We start from the raw sequence: 6000 nt of genomic DNA, 5'->3' as shown, positions 1-6000 counted from the left end.
GGATAAGAAGGTTATTGGAAGCCACACATAATGATAGTCCCAAGAGTGAGTATAGAAAGGGAAAGCAGAAAAATGCAAAAAGCCTATAGAAATCTATTACTGCACAGGACATTTATGAATGCTCAAAATGACATCCCTGAGTCACCTAAAAGTGTCTGACTTCTAGAAGGCATCCTGTTATAAAAAGGTAATTGTCACAGAAGAGTAGGACTTTGAAACAAGGACTGTTAGAAAAAGTTACTTTATGCAAACAAGTATTATATCAAAAGTGTACAGCTCACTACATTTTTAAAAACCATTAACACATTGTGTAACCAGCATCCAGATTAAATAAATAAACACATAATTTCCAGAAACTGAAAACTCTTTCTTATTCCTTTCCATTCACTCCACTTTCCCCCCTCCCAAACATAGTCCTACCCCTAACAGCATGGTCTGCGTGCTTCATGTAAAGCAGACATGTACAATATTCTCTTGTATTATTTTGTGTCTGAAGTCTTTTGTTCAATTTTATGTTTTTTAAGTAACAATTCCCAGAAGGTATCAATGACTTGTCACACAAATAATGGCCAAAACAAGGAATGCAAGAAGCTTGTATACAAATACACATACACAGCTCTTGAACTCTGGACTAAAGCTATTCTCAACTTTCTCTTTTAGAAAGTTTTTTTTCTTCATAAGAAAATATTTAACACATTTTCATCTTAAAAGAGAAGTTTCAAGTATATTAATAAGCAAAGATATAAAAATAACAAAATTAAACATCTAAGTAAATTATTATATGTGAAACAAGTAGCCCAAATGTCAAATTTTGTCTCTTTTATCTTACATGTAGTCCAGATATAAGTAGGCTATTGTTTTAAAAAATGATAACTTTAAACTGTTTTTATTTCCTCTATGGCTCCATAAAATTTATTTTACCTAAATAAAATTTTCAGAAGGCTAAGTAATCTCTATGAATGTATAACCTTAATAAATTTTCATCTTTGCATAGACTAGTCTGATGATTAATGTGGTAGTAAAAATGGCTAAGAAAAAAAACAAATTTTTTTTTTGTTGTTTGGTCTTTTGCATCAAAGATGAAGTATGTCTTCACTAAGAGTGTGGAGTGTGGTCTCCAACATCCTGGTGGTCACTTGCCAGTTGACTGGCCATTCTTGGTCTTAGCCTGAAAGTTTTTCTGTTTTACTTTTAGTGCTGTCATTACTTCAAAATTCAAGTACAAATAATATATTATTTTGGAGACAACCTAAAATCAGTAACAGAAGTTATCTCTCTAAGGTATAAATTAAAACAGATTTATTTACAAAAAGAAAAATATCCTCAAATGGCATACATAATTAGAAATTCTTAAAGAGAAATGTTTGAATTAATGTTTCATTTTCCTTGGTGTTTCTACCTCCTTTTCAGGGAAATTGGTCAATGTGATGTCCTCCAATGTCCTCTTTTAGATTTTTGATTGACCTTTGCAGTGCTCTTTTTTTTTTTTTAATCTGGTCCAATTCAATCCTGCACTTAGTGTGAAACACAAATTTTGTTACTTATTGGCTTAAATTAATTTCACAGGCATTATATTACACAATGAAATACAATAAAATTGTGTTTTCTCTAAATCTAACAACACAAGTTTGTAATAATAACTTTGGATAAGATTTATAAAAATGGATGTCTTTTCCTCCCAAAAAAGTTAGAGCATGAAAAGAAACAAAAATGTATCTCATATATAAAGTAACTTTGGCATGCAATTGGATAATATCTAGGAAAACAGCTACTCTAGTCAGATACATTAGCAAGCGAAAAAGGACATCCATAGAAACACTGTCATTTCCATTCTCTGTCCTGTGGAAGATGATTAAAAAGAAAATTGTTTGCCAGTCAAAGTTAACCCTTCCCTGACATACATCTGTATAATGTCTAAATTGACACTTTATAATTATGTACAAGGCATATCTAAACAGGAAGTTCCCATATGTATATTTCTATAAAGCACTTTGAATCACTCTTCTTATGAAACATTCATTTAAAAGGCATTTAAGGTAAGACTTTTCAAATCTATTTTAAGAAATGGCTGACTTGAGCTAAAGATTTAAAATTAATTTCACTTGCTATTTGTCTTTAAAGCCCCCATGGCAACCTCAGAATTCCTAAACTTTCTACTGCAACTGACAGGGGATCTAAAATTATCACAGGGGTTTCTTTCACAAGATTCTTAAATCCAGATTGATTTCAATTTGAAAAAAAAGTCAATACTTCATCTTCCAAATGTGAGAAATTTTAATAGGCTGAACAACACTGGCTGAGATACTTAAATAAACTGATTTAAAATCTAGAGCAAACTTTTCTTTCCCCCCATTCATTGACATTTCCCAGTTTGGAAAATGGCATGTGGTCGTTTGACGCAGCAGAACCTGCCTTGGCACAAGTGGCAGCAGTGACATCAGGAGCAGTGCTGAGGAAGGCCCCAGCGTCAGTCTTGGAAAGGACGCCATTTGTATGAGCATTGTGCTTCTTACCAAAAGGTTTGTGTGCTTGCCTGTAGGAATGCTTCCACGCATGTGTACACAGTGCACATCATTTCATTGTGCCTCAGTTTCCTCATCAATAAAATGATGAAGAGAAACTGCCATGAACATTCCTCATATTCCAAAACCTAGGCTATTGAAAACTGGCTGGGATTCCAAGGTGAACAGTGGGGCTTAGAAGTATGGAGGAAAAGGACACTGAACAATCATTCCTCTTTTCCCATCTTTTCAAATGTGGGCATTCCCCTGTTTGACCAGAGCCCATTTTCCACACTCATCACTTCTGATGTGGGATTATGACTGGAAGAAAAAAAAAAAAAAAAAAAGGCCAGGAGGAAATAATTGGAAAGTCCAAGGGAGAAGAGTAAACATAAATCTAAAAGAAAAAGTGAAACATAATTTTCCTAATTTCCTATCTCTCTGCTCCCGAACTGCTGGTGAAAGCACCCAGAGAAGTGGCAAGTATTGTGATCACCCACTTACTCTTACTCAGGATGCAGATGGAAAATTAGGGTGGGATAAAAGAAGAAAAAGAACAGAGAGAAGACAGATTAACAGAATCAAATTCCAGATGGGGAAAGGATGAAGAAAGGCAAGCAGCATTCTGGCTCTCCCTCTCCACTGTTCATGTTTTTTCCTAGGGGAGGAAAAAGAGGTGGCTTCTTCTGGATGCTCCAAGTCAGGGCAGACAATAAAACATCACCACAGTGACAGCCGGGTTATTACTTTCCGACTAGTGACCAAAATGAGACCCTAGTGTGGTAGAATTAAAATTCATAATCTCATCCATGAAAGGATTTTCTGTACCAGACATTTTGTGAGAGGTCTTTAAAAAAAATAGCCTAATGTGTTAATATTGAAAATACATGCATGTAATTTGAGCGTGAGTATAAAATACCATGTGTATTAAATTAATAATGTTTCATTACTCACCCATCACAGCATCATTATTTTAAATAACCATATTTCATTTCAGTGGACAGAGTGTAAATGAGTATGTATTTTTATGTAAAGTGGACCTGCATCATTATTTATTCATGAGTTTTAAAAGGATCATTATTTTTGACAGACAGCTCCTGTCAAAAGATTTATGCATTAGAGCTCATGTTTCCCCACAATAATCATCAATCAATAAACTTTAGAACTTGGTACTTAAAATTCAGTGTTATTGAGATGCACATTTTGCTCTAATTAAACACATGTTTGCATTTGAAAAATAAACTGCAATCTCAGTTCAAATATATAAAATCTGAAATATCAATATTGCACGGGCAGGCTGAGTCATGGTTTTAGTTTGGGAATGTGCCGTGTTACATTTTAAGTAATTGCTTTGTTTCCACACACCAGGCCTTTTTCCTGTACTCCCGTGGGGCAGAAAGGGAAGTTTACAAGATTTGGCTTTTAACACTGTAATTGGTTATCAGTGACGGTAGTTTTCTGAGCAATGATACCGTTGCTCCCTGCTCTCAGCTTGATTTGAAGGGAACTGGGAGGGCACAAAGCAGGCATTTCAGTGGCACAGGAAAGTACATGGCTTTCAGTGTGGGGAGAGACGCTATACACATGGTAACACACAATTACAAAACAGCAGACCTGGAACTGAGACTGATGACAGAGCTGATGGGAGACACTTCCTGAGTCCCCAAGATGGACCAAAAAGGCAGTGAGTTACCAGTGTCGTGCAAAGATCCACTGCCCAGAGGAGAAATCATGGTGGTGTTACAGCTTTAACCCCAGAGAAAATAACTGAAAGTTTTGAAAGTCTCTGGGGACCAGCTGTCCCTTCAGGATTTCTGTAGACATTCCATTAATGTGAGATCCCCAATCACCCTGTCTCCAGATGAGCTAATAATATTCAAGACGGTTATTATCTAAAATGTTCTTTTGAATAATCTGGATCAAAATGCCTGAATTAAATATACTCTCCTGCTTGGCAAAGTCCATTTTCCTATCTAGATTTTTAGAATTCAGATTATCCATTATTTTGATGCATCGTTTTATCATCAAACACTCAACACCTTGTTTCCCTTCCATCAAGGTTTGGAACCGGAAAGTGGCACATTCATCTCTCCTGCCTACCCCATAGGAGAAGGAGCAGGCAGGTAGAGACTGGAACACAGACAAGGAGAAGCCCAGGCACGGGGCACTTTTAACCTTTGTCTGGGAGATATGCAAATCCTATTTCCAGGGCCAGATTTTATATCAAGCGACTAAACAGCTAAGCTAATGAAGAAAATGTCAGGCCTTCCTTGATGGGGAGAGGCTGGAGAGAGAGACAGGCAAGAGGGAGCGGGGAGAGGGGAGACGAGGCGGGTCTGCAGAGAGAGCCAGCCCCTCCAAGAACAGCTGGAGGAAATGAGTGAGCCCTGAGAATGGCTGGGACTGATGCACTGTAGGACAATTACAAAAATAATGGTGCCTTTATTATTTTTTTCATTAGATTAAAAGTGTAACTTTCAGGGCTGTCAGCAGACTTTCTCTCCAGGAAATAAATTGTCAGTTTAAGAACACAGTAAAGGGTGTATTCAGTCACTTACATTAAGGTTTCTGGGCAATGCTGAAATGAATTTCGTGGGAAGAGGTGGAGAAATGGAAAGTGAAATTTTTCTCTATGGGAAATAAGCAGTTTTGGAGCAATTCCAGAGAGACAGACACGAAGCCAACTTGGGGAGATGGAGGAAGAATCCCACTGCTGGAGAATCAGACAGAGACTTTTGTAGAAAACCTGCCCGTGAGAAATACTCTGAGTTAGGACTGTCTGCAAGGCCAAGAATTGGATGTTCATAGCTGTTCATTCAGACTTTCTAAAGTATGTTTTGGGAAAAATGAAGACAGGAGTCTTTGCCACCAGTTTGTATTACACAGAAGGGAATAGCTGCAGAGGAGAGATTAAGAGTATGGGAGAAGCAGAGATGAGAGAGAGAGAGATGACCGTGACAACACAGGCCTCAGAAATTCATATTCTGAGAAAGTTTTTCGTGGGATATGAGATTGGAGCTATAGGTAGGGATGGCCAAGAGGGAAAGCCAATTTTACTTACAGGTTTTTTTTTTCAACTTAAAAAGATAGAGTTACTCAACTATATCACAATAAAACATGTGTTTTGAGTACTTATTGTGGTACAAAATTAAATTAGTTTTTATTTTTTAATTTGGTTATTCGGCACTTTACTGTTGGGGCACAGAGAATGACACCCCGAAGTATGGTACACTGGCATGCTAAGCACTTTGAATTAAAAGAGATTGGAAGGCCTCAGAAATAAGCCTCGGAACCAAGGTTCTGACTGACCTTCCCTCAGCCCCTGTCTCTGGACCCTTTTTCCTTCCCAGAGACAGATCCAGAGGGACTCTCTCTCTGGAATTTTCTTATCTGACCAAGGAAACTTCTTTCCAAAAGAAATGCAATTGTCTTAACATCCTTCCCTAGGAATTTCATTAAATAACCAAGAAAGATTAATCACAAAGACACTAAAAGCTGT

This window comes from Eulemur rufifrons, chromosome 1 (genome assembly GCF_041146395.1).
Source record: "Eulemur rufifrons isolate Redbay chromosome 1, OSU_ERuf_1, whole genome shotgun sequence".
NCBI classification, from domain to species: domain Eukaryota; kingdom Metazoa; phylum Chordata; class Mammalia; order Primates; family Lemuridae; genus Eulemur; species Eulemur rufifrons.
The sequence above is the reverse complement of the archived record's forward strand: the minus strand, read 5'-3'. Positions refer to the sequence as shown.